We start from the raw sequence: 282 nt of genomic DNA on the forward strand, positions 1-282 counted from the left end.
CCAATGTCTATATTTAGTCCATGATTTTATGAATCCAGTAGTTTTATCATCAATGAAGTTGTTAGGTTCATCTACAAAAGCTATTTTGTAAAATTCCCTTTGAGGATTAGAACAGAGATTGGAGAGAGAGTGGTTGTCTTGTGAGAAGTGCACACCCACAGGTAACTGGGTATTTTTGTCTTTAATAGATTTTCCATGTGTGGTCATTCTGCTACACAGTTGTTGTTTGTCTAGAAAAGACAAAAATACCTAATTACCTATGGGTGCCCACTTCTCATAAGA

The sequence above is a fragment of the Gavialis gangeticus genome, unplaced genomic scaffold, assembly GCF_001723915.1.
Source record: "Gavialis gangeticus isolate Ggan-Ray unplaced genomic scaffold, GavGan_comp1, whole genome shotgun sequence".
Classification (NCBI taxonomy): Eukaryota; Metazoa; Chordata; order Crocodylia; family Gavialidae; genus Gavialis; species Gavialis gangeticus.